This window comes from Vipera ursinii (assembly GCF_947247035.1).
Source record: "Vipera ursinii genome assembly, chromosome: 3".
In the NCBI taxonomy this organism is placed as follows: Eukaryota; Metazoa; Chordata; class Lepidosauria; order Squamata; family Viperidae; genus Vipera; species Vipera ursinii.
In genome coordinates this window covers 188,454,634-188,472,285 of record NC_139516.1, presented here as the reverse complement: position 1 = coordinate 188,472,285, position 17,652 = coordinate 188,454,634, and positions in this window count along the sequence as shown.

Sequence of the window (17,652 nt, the reverse complement as noted above, 5' to 3'; positions counted from 1 at the left end):
GTTAAAATGATTTAGCTTAGGCCATCCATTACAAGGAGAAAATCCATACCTTTGTGTTTTTTTCCACTCTCCTTCAATTATGCCTTTGTATGATTTATTCTAGTTGCAATATGAAAAATTGTCATTTTTATATTAATGAATTCTATGACAATTATATGAACTTCCCCTTCTCTTTTCATTTAACTGAAAAAATATATAATGCAAATTATTCCAGCTTCATATGCTGTATTCATAACAGAATAACAGAGTTCAGAGGGACTTGGGGGTCTTCTAGTCCAGCCCCCTGCTCAAGCAGGAAACTCTATACCATATCATACAAATGGTTGTCCAATCTCTTCTTAAAGACCTACAATGCTGGAGCACCCACAACTTCTGGAGACAAGTTGTTCTTATGTTTAAGTTGTTCTTATGTTTATTTTTATTTATTAAACCACATCAACTCAGTTTAGACTAGGACTGGTAAGAACAAATCAGATTGCTTAAGCCAGATGCACTATGCTATCTGCAGTGATGTTTGATAATGCAGTGATGTTTGATAATGCAGTGATGTTTGATAATGTCTACTGGCTCCCAACCTCTCTGTGTTCTGATATCAATTTCAAGAGACTTTAGGCTTTGTCATCTCTGTTTGAAAATACTGTTGACCTTACCTTAAATCCATGAAAGAGACGGGGAAACAATATCTAATACTGAAGCCCTGCTGAAACTAAAACAGCAAGGACTGAGTCCATTCCTCGCATGGAAGGCCACCCAAGAACTTCAGAGAAGAGTAAGAACATTAGTGGTAATCTAGATATTATGTATGAAGTAAATCACCACATATACACAAAGGAGGGTGCTTCTGACCATGTACAAAGTACATTCTTTCCTCCCTAGACAACCTTACTGGAATCTGCCCATGCAATTCCAGGAGGGTCTACCAGTTTCATCTCTATTTTTGCAATTTAACTACTGGCTTCCTGGAAAGTTATTCTTTGACTCTTGACACTTGGCTCCAAAGTATTTCTAAACAAATTTACTCCTCTCATACCAGACATATGAGATGTACGCCTACATAAAAGGAAGGCAATATAAGCATCACTATAACACAAGGGTCATCAGCTGCAGCCTGGTAGGAACAACAGCACACATCAGCTAGCAGAGAAAGATTTGTAATTCTTCACCTACAGAAGAGGCAAATCAGAAGTCGGCAGCTGGATGCATCTTTTGATTCATAGCAGCTTGGCTGGAAATTTAATAGTGGAAACAAGAAGAAGTAACTAGGCAAGGAACTTGTCCACACAGAGCACACAGCACTTTTCAGTCCTACCATAAAGCTTTAGCTAATCGCTTTGAGCTCTGCAAGAAGGGTGGGGGGTATCTGGTTCACTAAATGAAAAATGTCTTTTCTCTGCAATCATGTCCTGTCAATAAAGTGCTTATTTTCTGGCATGTCAATTAGGAGATTCAAAAGCCAGATGACCATTGCCTTCCATTTAGTACCCCTCAGCTGGGTTAAATGTCTTAAGTGTTTATCCTTTATGACCAGTGGCATGGATCTGTTCTTAGTCAAGCTGTGCCCTGTGTGACATATTTCCCTACAGGTTAGTGTTCTCTCTCTCTCTCTCTCTCTCTCTCTCTCTCTCTCTCTCTCTCTCTCTCTCTCTCTCTCTCTCTCTCTCTCTCTCTCTCTCTCTCGTTAGCCATTATTATCAGATCCTAGAAGAAATGGCTGGACGGGACTGTGTCTTTGCTGACAGGACTGGGTGCGGCTTTGTTTTACAGTGGAATGGGGCAGAAATATGGAACGGATGACAAGCATTTGCATGGACTGAATCAGCCTGTAATTTAAAGGCTGTCCTCAAATGGGATCATGTATCTGCATTGGGTACTTCAAAGGAAATTGCCGAACAGCAAGATCAGTTATTAGCATAGAACATTTCATTCAGGAATGCAAGCCATTTTTAAAAGGTCTGATTATAGATATCATTGCAATCAAATTAATCCTTTATTTTTTACAGCAATGTTAAAAATGGGGTGTGATCTTCAGGGGTGTTCAGATGTTGTTGGATTTAAACAAAGGATGTGCACATCCTTTTCCACACTGCACATTTCACTTATTTTTTGACGGTATGCTAGAAGCTGCATGCCAGAGCTTGGACCAAGATATGCACACTACACACTTTAAAAAACAGACAGAGATTTGATCACACCAACATGGCTGCCATCTTGATGGTATCTGCCTTGCAGATACCACTGGTTCAGACAAAACATCATTTGATTTAATTTTAATTTTACATGGCTTTAAAATACTCATTTCCCCTTCTGTAAATCAAAATAACAATTCACCAGCAGCTTTGAGTTCTGAAACTCATCTATAAGGATTTGGATTCTGTATGCAAAATTGTGGGCTCAGATGATTTAATCCCGCCAAAGGTTTTCTCTTCTTGATTTTTATGATGTCATATTGTTCTGTTCCAGGTGAAGCACATCCATAATATGGATAAGCAAACACACACATACCGAGTCCCACCAAGACAGACGTACTGGATTTATTTGATAACCAGTTTATCTCTCTTATTTCCATGATGTAATTCCTCCTTACTAATGCTTTATATGGGTTGCCAGGAAGTGATATGAAAGAAAGCTCTTGCCCTCTGGTTTGGTGACCAGACCTGTTCACAATCTATGGTAAAAAATGGATGACGGTGACCATAATGTGAAAAAAAGTCTGTTCTTATATATAATAATAATAAAGTTGGAAGGGACCTTGGAGGTCATCTAGTCCAACCCCATGCTCAGGGGGTTGGACTAGATGACTAGATGACTAGATGTACCTTTTCAGACAAATGGCTGTCCAGTCTCTTCTTAAAAACTTCAAGTGATGGAGCATTCACCGCTTCTGGAGGCAGGTTGTTCCACTGGTTAATTGTTCTAACTGTCAGGAAGTTTCACTGTCTGCAATTTTATGTGTATCACGTGACAATTGATGGGAATTTTAATCACAGTCACAGCTACCATCCTGACAATGCAAGATTCACGACAACAACCCCAGCAGATGACTATCCAGATTCTGTATGAAAACTTCTAGTGAAGTGGCAGAAACTATTCCATGCAGTAACCGATTGCATTTGAGAGTGCTTACTGTTCATAAATACTTCCTAATGTCCAGTGCTTTTTTTGTAAAAGAAAAAGGTGCCGGAACTCATACATGTCATACAACCCGCCTTGCCTACCCTACAAGGTTCCATCCAAAAAAGGTGCCGGAACTCCATTCTGACCGTTCTATGACCAAAAAAAGCCCTGCTAATGTCTAATCTGTATCTATACTTTTGAACTTTCAGCCTTACCTTCTGAAGCAAGTAAGTTCAAACATTCTACAATGTGACTGCCCTTCAGATATCTGAAGACAGTTTCTCTTCTGCAAGTTACATAATTTTTTTAACCATAGCATTTGGTTTCCAGTTCTTTCACTAATCCAATAGTCCTTCTCTGGACTTGTTTCGGTTCATCAATACCCTTTTTAAAATGAAGAGTGCAGAATTTTCTAACTGAGATGTGACCATAGTACTATTTTTACTGGTACGTTTCATACCCCAATTTTCATCCAGGAGATGACAGGGTTACATAACAATCCTTCTTTTTCTTTTATTATAACAAGCCTGTGAAGTAGATTGGATTAGAAGTGACTGGCTGAAAGTCACCAGAAGACTTCAAAGTGGGTCTTCCTATTCCAATCCTTTAACCGTTACATTAACTGTTGATAGGCATCCTCATGGTGCTTTGTTTTTGAATTGGACCTGCATTGCAGAATATTTCAAATATAGGGCTGCCTGTTGTAAAATAAGAAACATATGGCCTGCCTAAGCCATTCACAAACATCACTTTACTTCAGAATTTTTGGAAGAAATATAGGAATTAACTCTCCTTTTTTTCTGGTATAAAGATAATGGAAGATTACAGAAGAGCTACAAGTAGTGGTGGGATTCAAATATGTGAACAACCAGTTCTCTGTGTGGATGGTGCTTCCGGAAGTCCATTCTAGTCCTGGGCAACAAAAAATTAGCTACCGGTTCTGCCGAACTGGTGCGAACTGGATGAATCCCATTACTGGCTACAAGTAGTTCTCAACTTACAAATGGTCACTTAGCAACCATTCAAAATTATAATGGATTCCCCAAAGCTACTTACAACCTGCTTTCAAAGTTACAACAGCTGTACCTCTTCCCCTGCAGTCACATAATTGCATTTTGGGTACTTGGCACAATTGGCTCTCCTTTACAGCATCAGCCATAAAGCATCCCATGGTCATGTAACTGCAATTTGCAATGTTTTTTTGCTTGTTTCTGGCATTTACTTCTGCCAGAAATGCCCATTGGAGAAAACTGATTTGCTTAATGATTGCAGTGTTTCCTTAGTAACAGCCACAAAAAAGATGTAGAAAATTTGGGTCTGGCTGTGTGATGCCTTATTTTATAACTGCTACAACGTACAACCGTGATTCCATTTTCAATTATGGTCATAAGTTGAGATGTACCAGTATAGTATTCTCTAAGATACAGTATTCATCACTGGGCTATCAGTCATTAGCAATGGAATTTATGCCATGCAATCAGAAGAAGCCAGGTTCAATCCAGTAAAAAGAATCAGGTAGTAAGTGATGGGGGAAACTCTACTGCACAATTATGTGAAATCCCAGATAGCTGTCAAAGTGGACATGAGTGGGCTATATAAATCTGGAAGAATCTGGTTTCTCAAGGATATTCCTGTGAAAGAATCAGATCAATCTAGCTCACTGGATGAACATGGTTATAGAAGGGCAGCATATCTCATACTTGGAAGTATTCTAGCCCTAATCATCTGTGAGCTTCTTTTTGAGTGTCCAAAAGTCCCAGTAAGAAAAGTTCTGGTTTCATATGAATGTTAGTTTTTAAAACTCTGTATCACCATATGTATTTGTATTCAATTTCTTCTTGCTTTTTCATATCATGCAAGATAAAATGTTCCTTCGTGCTTTTCACATTTTCAACAATAATCAGAAGTTTTCTGCTAAATTGTAAGGCAATGTGAATTTCAGACCTTTTAACCATATATCTTTCATTGATCCATTTAAATATTGTAAACCAACATTTTTGGCCCATTTTACCATACATATATCTTTAACTTTCCTTCATTTCAAGTCTCAATAAAAAATTTGTTTTCAAATTTCAATTTATCACATTCTATTCTTGAAACTTTTTATCTGTACTAAATCATTCTCTTAATCATGTTTATGAAAACCTTTGAAAACTAAATCCTTCTCCATTTAATTGTTTTCTTGATTTTAACTTAAGCACCCAATTTTCTTGTGCTAGCAAGGCTTTATAAGTTATTTATCTTTGCTTGCTGTCTGTCCACTTATTTTTAAGCATACAGTAGGTTCCATTCATGGTATCAGTGCAAACTGTCTCAGAGATTCAAAGTTGAGTCTTTTTCCTATTTATTGATTGGTTGTTTCAGGTCAGCCAGTGTTGGATAGTGTTTATCTTGGTTGCTGGAAATCAATTAAAAAATAGCAGTATTTGCTGATTGATGCATCTAACGCTTTACTGAAAGATTAAAATGGCTGATGACCAACCCAGCAAATATTTAATATGAATGCAGTTTTCCCACACAATTATTGTGATCATTTTGTAACCTATTCCATTCCAAAAGGCAATCCCACAAGTTAGTCTAAGATTATAGTTTTGTAGCAGCATAGGCAGAAGCGGAATAAGCAAGGGTGAATTGAAAAGATGCCTCCTGGGAGATGTAGGGGGTTGATTAAAACATGGGCTTCTAGAGTGGAGGATAGTTCATTAATGGATCATCAGATCAACCACAAGCTCATTAAAATAACAACAGCTATTGCTAACTGGGAATAGCATCCCGAGATGAAATGGCTGCCTGAGACAGTGATCAGATGCTAAAGGAGAGGGTATTTGCCAGGCGTGACAACCCAATGATGTTATAATCGGACAAAGTGCTGAAAACTCTCTGCTCTGAAGGGTTTAAGGTGGCTCAATTGGAAATGTGCAGTTTTGAAACAAAGTTGGAAAAATATGGATGGTAGACACAGAATTTGAAGAGCAGGATATGATCTGTTCACATGCTCAGGAAGTGGAGGGACATATAGAAAGCTCATTTCTGCCCAACATGGAAGTTAGTTACTCCACTTCTTTTTCATTATTAAAATTGATATTCATGTTAGGAATCACCCCGTTTATTTTTTGTGCATTTTTCATAGCTGATTTGGGAAATTTGTTCATTCTTTTGCACTATTCAGTTAATTTTGATATTTTCCATTGATTTCAGGAGGAAATTGCACAGCAATTTTAGTACTGCAGATAAGTTTGGTGCTATTCATTTTAGAACCATGATGATTCCAAGCAAACTACTCCTCTTGAAGGACCTATAGAGACAGGTTGCTGGGATAATCTCATGTGCTAAACCCTTAGGAGGCACCTGTTCTATGAGTTTTTGGTAATTGGCAATAAGGCATTCTCCTCTTCTTCTAGATCACAATATCTATTGTGGCTTCGCAAAGCATTTGAATCAGGCTTTTTGTAAATTGTGTAGTGTGAACTAAGCTACCTTTCTTACAAAATCTGGGTCACCTGGATGATTTAATTTAATTTAGTTTTATCCCATCTTTATTATTTTTATAAACAACAAGGCAATGAACATACCTAATACTTCCCAATCACAACAGCAACCTTGTGAGGTGAGTTGAGCTGAGAGAGGGTGACAAGCCCAAATTTATCCAGTCAGCTTTTATGTCAAAGGCAGAACTAGAACTCACAATCTCCTGGTGTTATAATTAATACATAATTATCAATCTTAATTTATTAATAGTCATCAATTAATATTAATGAACATGATAATTTTAAAGGCTTTCTCAAGTTCTCTGTGTATATATGTGTAAATAATACTTCCTTTGGGACAGACCTGACAAAAAGGCTACCCTAGTATTTCATGCTAGCACATTTTTAAAAACATCCTTTGAAAGCTTCATACAGTTCCGACCTACATGATTTTCATTTTATTGGCATCAATTTTCTATGATTCTTCAAAGATTTAGACCCTCAAAAAATTAAATAAGGCCAAATATTCCCATTTTATAGATCCATTTCATAATTGTAAATTCTACTGATCTTGCTGTTTGTCGTACCTATAACCTTCTGTTAGTGTTTCTGTTTCATTTCCAAATGAATAGGAAACAAATGTATTTTTAATTTCAGCTCATCACTGACTGTCCATGTGATTCATAACTAAAATGAATGAGGCACCTCTTCCAAAATCTTGCTAAGAAAGCTATGAGAGCTTGTCCAGGCAATTGCCAAGAGTCGACACTGACTTGAAGGCTTGCACACATGAAGGTTTCATTTTTCATTCATTTTAATGCATGTCTCTAAAACACACCACCCCTTAAAATATTCAGTATGGGAAAAGGAATTCCACATGCTGGCTGGGGAATTCTGGGAGTTGCAGTCCACAACTCTTAAAGTTGCCAAGGTTGGACATCCCTGCAGTAGACCATTGGGAAAAGCAGAAAGTCCCTGTTAACACACATTCAGAGCTTATGTGTTTATAATTGCAAGCATATAGAGTTGGCTCAGATCTTCAGATAAATGCATCAGGACAAAGGAAACAGATCTGTAGTCCAGATTCACCATAACCATATGTTCACTAAACATCTGAAAAAAATTCTGATACTACTTACAGGTTTTGTGTCCATCAGAATAAATTTATTGCAAGGGTGGTGAGGGGAACTCTGCATGCAGACTGATCGTTTATGCTACAACAAAAAGAAAAGTGCTAAATCTGAAGGGTGGCCCAGTCAATCATAAGAAGATAAAAAAGAGCCTGTGAATTTGCTTGACAAACTTTGCTCAAGGGATGAAGACAGGGGAAAGATGAAGATAATTGCTCAATGCAAAGAAGGGCTGAAGGTATAATTGTATGCTTTTTTTAACTTTCTTTTTTCTTGTTTCTTGTCTGCTTCTTTCCCTGACTTTTTATTACTTTTGCATATGCTCTGTATAATTTTATATTTTGAAAATCTCTAAGCTTTGCTCAACCTGCTGCCAGGTAAATAAGCACATTGAATCTTTTCACGTAAATCTATTGAGGTAATTCTATTCAAATCATTGTCATAGGAAGACTGAGTCTTCCTGCTGTTTTTAGTCTTCCCAGTTGCATTCATTTGCCTTATTATTATTTTCTGCAGGTTTTTTTCTTCCAGAAGATTTATTTTATTTCTGATTCTGATTGATACCAGATAGAGACTGTATACCCCCCTACCCCAGTTCTATCCCTCCCCTTTTCATCTGTTTTCTGCAAGGGCAGCAAAGTGGAGGGTAGTCCTTTGGGTTCAAAGAAGACACACTGTTGTGCAGTTCCACTCTGGCAGTCTAGAGTGTAACACAATGGGGACCTTGGAACTCCATTGTTGTAATAATTATGAGTGTTATTCTGTGTTGCCATTTACAGATTTCTACCAAGTTTTGGTGATACTTATCTTCCAAGCTGATGGAGAGTTCGTAGCACAGGGCCTGCCAGTGGGTTGTAGTTCCCTTGACTGGATATCACGGTGGTGTAAGGTTTTCTTCCAAGTATCTTTGTAGTACTTGGTGTATGACCTGGGAGATCTCTGACTTCAGTACACAAAAGAGGATCAGTGAAGCTTGTGGTACTCAGCCATTCCGATGACACTTATCATATCTGGACTCTGATAAGCAGGGACTTTGTACTGGTGGACATTGTGGACTTTGTGTGATTCAAGGCCTCAAGTCTTGCAGTCTTGCCAATAAATGCCAAGGATAGTGTTATGTACTGGGCTCATTAGTAATACCACCTGGGTTGCTGGAGCAGCTAACGGCTCTCCAGCAACCCAGACTACAAGTCTCCTGCGGTATAATTGGCTATCCCTAGGTGGCAATGGTTGCTTCAAACCTATTGGCTGCCACCTAGGGGCTAGACTATATATTGCGGCTAGTTGCAGCCATTTGCCACTACAGATTCTACACGAAATAAACTATGTTTCCCTGTACTCAGTTACCTCGTCTTCATTCCTGCGCCAAAGAACCCGCTACTTAACACTGGCGATCAAGGTGGGATCCTGCTTCACTGAAAAAAGAGTTGAAGTCTATGAGGGAAAGGCAGCGCACGCCGGAGGGAAAAGGCATTTCCCCCCCCTCAAGGTCGGCTAGCAAGCTATGCTAGCGACCTCGTGCTCAGTGGACTCATTCCCTGAGCCTGGAAGCAGGATTCGGAAGGAAACACAGGAACCAGCAAAGAAAGAATGCCGAAGGTTGGGAAACTTTGAGAATTCGACGTGAAGCACCCGGAGGAATGGCCATCCTATTTGTCCCAGGTAGAGAACTACCTCAGGGCAAATCAGATTGTGGAAGAAGGACTGAAGGGTGCAACGCTACTCTGCGTGTGTGGCCCAACAACCTTTGACTTGGCCAAGAACCTTTTCGCGCCGACACCGATTGAAGCAGTCTCCTCTGTAGACCTCAAAAAGAAGCTAACCGGACATTTCCAGCCCAAGATGTCTGAAATGGCTTGGCGGTTCAAGTTCGACCAAAGAGTGCAGCAACCCGGGGAATCAGCTTCAGAGTTCATAGCAGGCCTGAGGCAGGCTGCACGCCTTTGCAAATTTTCAAATTTAGAAGAGCGACTACAAGACCGGCTTGTCTGCGGCCTACGGGACAGAACGTTTCAGCAGAGACTGTTTGCAAGACCAAACGTAACATTTTCTGAAGCACAAGATGAAGTGATGGCTGCTGAAGCCACCAGGGGCACAGTTCAAACAGTATAGCCCGCCAAAACGACAAGGTTTGAAGAAACGGTCCACCTTGAGGACACCAAATGCACCATGGAATCTCCCAAGGAAGAAGAGCCCAAAATCAACAGACTCCAAAAGCAACCCAACGCGCAACACTGCAACAGTCTGCAGTGAGAGAACACTTACAAGGCAGTTCTCTTACTGAGATGTAAGGGGTGTGGCGGCAACCATTTTTGTGCCGATTGCAGATTCCGATCAGCCATGTGCAGAGCCTGTGGAAGGACAGGCCACACCGCAGTGGTTTGCAGATCCCACCAGAGAGACCAGCCACCCAAACACCTGTCAGAAGAACCAACTAGGAGAGGTACTGGGGCCCAGGGTCCAGTTAGTGTGGGGGTTTTCAGAAGCCGTAGAAGTGTGTGCCGCACCGGGGCTCAATGCCCCCTCAAACCTAAACTCAGGCTCTTGGTAGAGCTACAAGGAGTTCCATGTAAGATGGAATTGGACTCTGGCTCTGCAGTCTCAATTATTTCTCAAGACACTTTTAACTTCGTGTGTAGGTGCAGTAACATTTGGGCCAAACTAAGGCCCTCAAATATAATCCTAACTGACTTTTAAAATACTCAAGTTAAAGTTAAGGGAGAAGCCACTTTGATGGTAAAATTTAAGGGTTTTTTTGGCACCTGGATGGCATGGTAGTTGGGGGCCAGAGAATGAGTCTCATTGGACTCATTGATGCCTTAGGTATTCAGATTACTGGCATAAACCAGACACAAACTGCAAACCTCAGTATGTGAGGACTATGCAGATGTTTTTGATTCAGCCCTAGGAACATACACAGGCCCACCTATCTCATTTAAGCTAGATCCCAATGTAGTTCCAATCAGGGTTAAGCCTCACAGGGTCCCCTTTGCCTTAAAACATAAAATTGATTCAGAAATCGATAAGCTTGTAGAACAGGGCGTGTTACAGCCCGTTGATGGTGGTAAGTGGGAAACTCCTATAGTCACTCCACTTAATGCCAATGCGGAAATTCACATTTGCACTGACTATAAATGCACACTAAATAAAGCCCTCAAGCAACACGCTTACCCGGTCCCAGCGGTCTACCACATTTTAGCCTCCTTGCAAGGGGATACAATTTTTGCTAAACTTGATTTAGCACAGGCCTATCCGCAATTGCAGGTTGATGAGGCCACAGCTGCGGCTCAGATGATCGTGACTCCCAGGGGGGCTTTCCAAGTTAAACGCTTACAGTTTGGAGTCAGTGTTGCACCGGGCATTTTCCAGGAAATCATGGAGCGTACACTTAAGGGTATTCAGGGCATCTGCCCTTATTTTGATGATGTTCTCATTGCAGGGGAATCCCCAGAAGTGTTAGCCAGTAGGCTCAGGGCTGTTTTGCAGAGGCTTCACGAAGCAGGCCTCAAATTAAAAAAAAGCAAGTGTAGTATTGGGGTTCCTTCAACAGAATTCCTGGTTTCCGAATTGATGCTAACGGCATTCACCCTGCTAAAGTAAAGGCCATTAAAATGGCTCCTAGGCCCAAATCCAAAGGAGAGCTACAAGCATTCTTGGCCCTCCTAAACTTCTACCACACATTTCTACCTCATAAGGCCGCACTAGCAGAGCCCCTCCCCAGGCTTCTAGATAAGAAAGCTCCATGGAAATGGACTAACTTACATGAAAAAAGTTTCCAGGACTTAAAAGCACTATTGTCAGAAAAGTCCACTGTAACTCACTACAAAGAGTCTAAACCAGTATGTCTTGCATGTGATGCATCTCCATATGGGGTGGGGGCAGTTTTAAGCCACATAGGAAAAAATGGAACACAGGTTCCTATAGCATTTTACTCAAGGACATTGTCCTCTGCTGGGCGCAACTATGCTCAAATCAACAAAGAGGCCCTAGCCATCATTGCTGGAATTAAAAAATTCCATGACTATTTATATGGCAGGGACTTCACGGTCTTTACAGACCACAAACCTCTGTTGCGACTTTTCACAACAGACAAACAACCCCCCCACATACTTTCTCCAAGAATGCTGAGATGGTCTATTTTTCTATCTGCATACACTTTTAAATTGATTCACAAACCGGGCAAAGAAATGGGCCATGCTGATGGCCTCAGCAGACTACCACTGCCTCTAATGGAACCAGATCTGGCTCCAGCTGCTAGAATACTGTCCATACAGGACATACCTGAATTTCCCCTCCATGCAGGGGACATTGCTGCTGAAACTTTCACAGATAAAATACTTAGTAGAGTATTGTCATGGGTATATACGGGGTGGTTGGATAAAAGCCCAGGTTCTGAATTTGAAAACTATTTTGTCAGAAAACATGAGTTATCTGCCCACAAGGGGTGCATTTTATGGGGAAACAGAGTCATAATTCCCACTTCCCTAAGAGACAGGCTTTTACAGTCATTACATGAAGGCCATCCAGGCATTGTCAGAATGAAAGCTTTAGCTAGAAGCTACCTTTGGTGGCCTGGCCTTGATAAGGACATTGAGGCACAAGTTCATGGTTGTTATACATGCCAGCAATCTAGGCCTGAAATGCCACAGGCTCCAATTCACAGGTGGGAGGAAACGCACACTCCCTGGTCTAGGGTTCACATAGACTACGCTGGGCCCTTTCAGGGACAGCTCTTCCTTATAGTAGTGGATAGCCACTCCAAATGGCTAGAAGTAATCCCAGTTCCTAACACGACTACTGCTAGGACCATCCAGGTGCTGAGAAAACTCTTTGCCACACATGGGTTGCCAGATGTCTTAGTTTCAGACAATGGGGCTCAATTCACTGCTGCTGAATTTCAGGCCTTCCTTAGAGCTAATCTCATCAGACATCCAATGTCTGCGCCCTTTCATCTGTCTTCTAATGGTCAAGCTGAACGCATGGTGAGGACAACGAAGGAATCACTCAAGCGCATTGTCACAGGTGACTGGCATCACAGATTGGCAGATTTTCTACTCTGCCAGCATTCTATGCCCTGCACTGCTACAGGCAAAAGTCCTGCAGAACTACATTGGGGGAGGCGATTGATCACTAAACTGGATAGGTTGCATCCAGATAGAGTGGCAGCAGAAGCCTCTCGACCAAAACCCCTAGGGGGCTGCACATGGGTGATTGGGTTTGGGCCAGGAACTATGGTCATGGGAATCTGTGGGTTCCTGATCAAATTACCAAGGCATCCGGACCCCTATCTTATGAAGTGGGGTTGGAGGGAAGGCGAGTTGTCAGACGACACATTGATCAGCTCAGAAAACAGTTTCCAGAACAGCCACTAAGTGAGGACTGCATCATAAGTCCCTCCCAAGGTCCTCAAACTTGTGGCCAAGCCAGCCCTCACATGGACCCTCTGGACTTTTCCGTCATAACTGAGGTGGAACCAGAGGGAGAAGTGGGGAGTCCTGGAATGCAACATGGATCCCTTGAAGGAGCAAGCCATCCGAACTTCAGCAACCGCTACGCCTACTCTGCTGATCAGTCTGACTCTGGGGTGGGCCAACCTGGAGAGGCCAGCCAGAGAGCATCTAATCCCCTTGACTCAGGAGCACAAAGGGACACAAATCTACCCACCCCACTGGGTAAGCTGGTAGACCACAAAGTGATTGGAACTCCGAGACATTCCACTAGGGCACACAAGCCTCCTTCATATCTCGCTGATTACATTGTAAAATAAAGAGCTATAATATTGTTGTATTGCTGTTTGCCACTATACTACAGAAACTAGTGCTATGTTATAACTGTCTAAATGTGCTATCCTTGAAGCCTATTCATTCAGACGTTGTTTAATAACATTGTAACCTATATGGGTTGGGTTTTTTTCTATTACTTTTATTTTAGTGTGTTTTGATAATGAGTCTTGATAATTGCATTGAGACTAATTTGTGTTAATATTGTCTGATCTAAGAGGGGAGGGGTGTTATGTACTGGGTTCATTAGTAATACCACGTGGGTTGCTGGAGCAGCTAACAGCTCTCCAGCAACCCAGACTACAAGTCTCCTGCGCTATAATTGGCTATCCCTAGGCGGCAACGGTTACTTCAAACCTATTGGCTGCCGCCTAGGGGCTAGACTATATATTGCAGCTAGTTGCAGCCATTTGCCAGTACAGATTCTACACGAAATAAACTATGAGTTTCCCTGTACTCAGTTACCTCGTCTTCATTCCTGCGCCAAAGAATCTGCTACTTAACAAATAGCACGCATGAGAAATTTCTCCAGTTGTGTGATGTGCCATCAGTAGAGTCCAGGACTCACAGCCATATAGGAGATAACCACGGCTCTGTAGACTTCCAGCTTTGTGTGGAGATATATATGTTGTATTGACTGAACACTCTAGTTCATAGCTATCCCAGAGCCTGGATAATGTTGCTGATTATGGACTCAATTTCCTTGTCCAAAGATCCATCCCTTGAGATGATGCTTCCCAAGTATTTGAAGCTGTTTACATTTGTCAGTTAGATAACATCAACAATGATTTTTAGTTCTATGGACTTGAAATTTGGTGTGATCTGGTAAAGTACTTCAATCTTGTTCAGGCTGATAGTCAGGCTGAAGAACATAGCAGTGTCTGAGAATTTGTTCAGCATCAGCTATTAATCACTGTCTTTGTGAACCATGAATTTAAAGTCATCAGCAAAGAGGATTTCTTGAATAACTGTATGGAAACACTTCGTCCATGCAGTCCATCAGTGAAAGTCAAAGACAGATCCATCCAATGCTACTAACTTAGGGAATTCTAGGAGTTGAAGTCTGCACAAGATTGAGAAACACTGACTTAGAAATCTGTCCCAATCATGTATCCACATGAAATCAAAAGCATCCCTTCAACAGTTTTCCAGCATTAAAGAAATACACCTAGATCCCTAGCTCATACCAAGGATGTTAAAATGGTTTTTTCCTTATAATTCTCTCTTGTTAGACTGGTGGCAGCAGCAGCACTTTGATTCATTCTGTATCCATCCCCCCTTCCAAATCTTTGGAACAAAACAATGCATAGTTTTGACAAGGCTTATAAACAAGGCCTGGAGTTAGTGCTGTGTAACTTAATATTCTTTCCACACAGCCACACTGTCATTCTGATGTCAGATTTCTGCAGAAAATCCTTGTAATGAAAAACAGGTCATCAGGATACTGCACTGTGTTTCTAGGATCACACGTGCGCGCATGCACGCACACACACACATACACTCCCAGCCCCTTGTGTTTTGAGTTACTTACTGGGAGGTGTCACTTCAAATCCATGTGGGTTGCTGAGAAAGCTGACAGATTCCACAAGCTGCATGTTTTCGTAGTTGGCGGAAATGGATGCTAAACACAATGTCATCTAGATTGAGAATAATGGTTCTTAAGTGTTCCCCATTGTTTGCAATAAATATTTTTTAAACCGCAGCTCATGACTAGCCTTGCCTGTTTTAAATGACTAATAATGTAAAACTTGTCATAATTCCTTACCTATGAGAACTAAAGAGGTCTAATCAACATTCTAGGAAGTGTCTGTGGGGCATAGGCAAGTTCTTTCCTATTATTAGTTGAGTCTTAAAATAGTCTTGAAATACTAATAAGGATTGGGCCTAATATTTCTATCCAGCAGAGGTGTCTACAGGATGTGGTTAAAAAGACAAATTGATAGCCATGATGGTGTTATGGAAGCTCCACCAATTTTTATGTGTGTTGCACCATTATGACCACCCAGCATCTTAATTATTATTACAATACCCTGCAGATAAGTCTGTCTTCTCTATTCTGTGAAGTTTATTTTGTAGTGACTGTACTACCTGGTTTATCGTGCATTCTGGTAAGATAAGAATTGTCTTGTGATCTGAGGAAACTTACCAATAATGAACCTGTGATCTGAGGATCTTCCCTATTCAAAGTTGAATTGTTTTTTTATGGTGGAATCTAAGGAAGTCTGTATCCATTAAGTTTACAATTATTATGATAAAATTGTGCCTTTGAGTCCCCTTTTCAGCAAGTTCAGAAGTGGTTTGCCATTGCCTCCTTCCTAGGGCCAATAGGGTGCGACTGGCTGAAAGTCACTGAGCTGGCTTCAGGCCCAAGGCAGAACTAAAACTCCAAATCTCCTGGGTTCTAGTCTAGTGCCTTAACAGTACACCAAAGTGGCTCTCTCTGTTATCATTTACAGTAAATGTAAACCTAATGAAACATAATGGAATAATTAAAATCTAGACAGATTGATAGATGATAGATAGGTGATAGACGGTTGGCCAGGCAGGCAGAGATTTACCATTATGAATGGTGGCAATGAAAGGATGACCTTTGCATTTTCTGCCTTACGCAAATATACTTTGTAACACAACTTACCTTGAGCACTCCACATACCCTGGAAATCTGGACCTCTAAAAACGGAGGTGAATTAAAACCTTCTGGTAGACAGCTGTTCATATAAAGAGAAGATGGCCCTAATTTAGTGGTACATAAAAGTGTTCTTATAATCCTTTGTTTCAAATAGTCTTCCAGCTGGATAATAAAATCATTGTAGTGGTGGTGCAAAGAAAGTCAGCCAATTCTTGTACAAACATATGTATGTATAGTCAAACATGAACTCATATACCCCTCTCTTTGAAGCTAAAGACATCTTAGCACAAAATAAAAGAACCCAGGAACAATAAAAAGATCATAGCTCTTTTGAACTCCCTCTTCTTCCATAACAGAAGAACTTTGGAGGTCTTCTAGTCCAACCCCCTGCTCAAGCATATACCATTTCAGACAAATGGTTGTCCAATCTCTTCTTAAAAACCTCCACTGTTGGGGCACCCACAACTTTTGAAGGCATGTCATTCCACTGATTAGTTGTACTAATTGTCAGGGAATTTCTCTTTATTTCTAGGTTGGTCCTCTCCTTGATTAGTTTCCAGCCATTGCTCCTTGTCCTACCTTCAGGTGCTTTGAAGAAGCACCTCTTCTTTGTGACAATCCCTTAGATATTGGAATATTGCTATCATTTCACATCTACTCCTTCTTTTCATTAAACTTAGACATACTTAATTCCTGCAACTGTTTTCAAATATTTTAGCCTCTACTCCAAACAGTTCTGGGATCAATAGGAAGATTAGTCCATGATCTTTGACCAGAAATTTATCTGAAATAATGAAGTATTGAGCCAAATATTAGGAATCCCAGGTAGTGGAAGGGAAAGCTGGACACACCTTAATGGAATAAATTTCCCTGCTCCTGATTGTACTTCAGTTCACTTATTGGCAATTTCATTTAGTCATTTCTTGCCAGAAAATTTATCTTTGCTAACTATCTGTACACCTGATTATGCTTTCTCATTTCCATATCCTGCAAGTAGCAGCCCTGAATGGAATTTGGAAGGTTTATCTAACCAATCATCAAATGACTTCATCTCCTTAAGCTTCACTTCCACCTTCCACTTATGTATAGCTCCCTTTATCCTCCTCAAAATTAAATACAACCAAGATTGGGAGAGAGCTTTCTGCTTGGGGTTCACTGCCTTTATCAGTGAAAGCTAGCAATTCTCCTAAATCTGATGCTCTTTACATCAGAAGACCTGTGAAAGAAGCATCAAAAGGAGACTAATACCAGCTGCAGAAGCAGTTGACAGGCAGGATCATCCCATACTGGATTTCACATAAGTTGTACATGGGGTTGCAGGGATGCTAAAATGGTGAGTGCTTGAATTTCGAAGAGATGTGTATCCCCTGGCAGTGACATAATAGCATCAGAATTCACTTACTGCACTACCAGTCTCTGAAAAGTAATCTTTAATTCCTTTTCCAAAGGACGGACTGAAGGGAGGGACTGGATACCTCCCTGCTGTTTTTGGTCTTTATTTGGTCAGTCAGCCACACCAAGAGCATTAAATG